Source organism: Fukomys damarensis, unplaced genomic scaffold (assembly GCF_012274545.1).
Source record: "Fukomys damarensis isolate Sample0158 unplaced genomic scaffold, DMR_v1.0_HiC HiC_scaffold_39, whole genome shotgun sequence".
In the NCBI taxonomy this organism is placed as follows: domain Eukaryota; kingdom Metazoa; phylum Chordata; class Mammalia; order Rodentia; family Bathyergidae; genus Fukomys; species Fukomys damarensis.
Window position 1 is genome coordinate 635,275 of NW_022900951.1, and position 893 is coordinate 636,167.

Genomic DNA, 893 nt, shown 5'->3' on the forward strand with positions numbered 1-893 from the left:
CATCCCGCGGGGCCGGGGCCGGGGCCTTGGAGGGCGGGGTGGACGGTCTGCTCGGGCCGTGCGACTGGAAGTGGCTTTGTGTGTGTTTCCTACTTTCGCGTGGGAAAGTGAAAGGCTCACCCGGCTGGGCTGGGCTGGGCTGCAGTCCGTGGCTGCTACCTGAATTCAGAGGCTGCGGTCCCAGCACTCCAGGAGGCTGAGGCAGGAGGATCTCAAGTTCCGGCCCAGCCTGGTTCGTGAGTTTGCGAGAGCCTGTGTCCCATTAAAGGCAGGGGTGACTCGGGGCTCAGGGAGAGGTAACAGGGCCCGAGAGGTCCCCGATTACTGTGTGACAAGGGTCTCCTATGATGCAGGAGGCAGGGACAGAGACACACAGGGGTTGCAGGGCGGGCCAGAGGCGTGTCCTGCCTCAGCCTCCCGGGGTTCTTGGGGACGCATCCAGCCGGGGACAGCTGCGGGGGCCCCAGGTCACATGACCCTGCACGTGGCCTTTCTGTGTCCTCGGGGCAGAGCCCGGCACCCACTCTGTGGCCACCGGGGGGCCGAGGCCATCGCAGGACACCGACCGCAGGAGGAAGAGGGTTTCTTTCGAGCGCTATCTGGGGCCGCCCGGCCTGCCTCGGCTCTGGCAGCGGCCCTGTGCCCGGGCACAGCCGCACCCTGAGGCCCAATCTCGGCCTTTGTTTAAAAAAAGAAAAAACCACAGAATCGGTGCCGGGGCAAAGGGCACCTGGGAGGCCGAGGCAGTAGGGTCCCAGGTTCCAGCCCAGCCGGGCCACGTGCCCAGTCAGCCAGACCCCGTCTCAAAATAAAGAAAACAGAAAGAGAAAAGCAGAAGTGGGCGAAGTCACATTTCCAGGTCTAAAAATGTTTCCACAACGAAGGTAAACAAA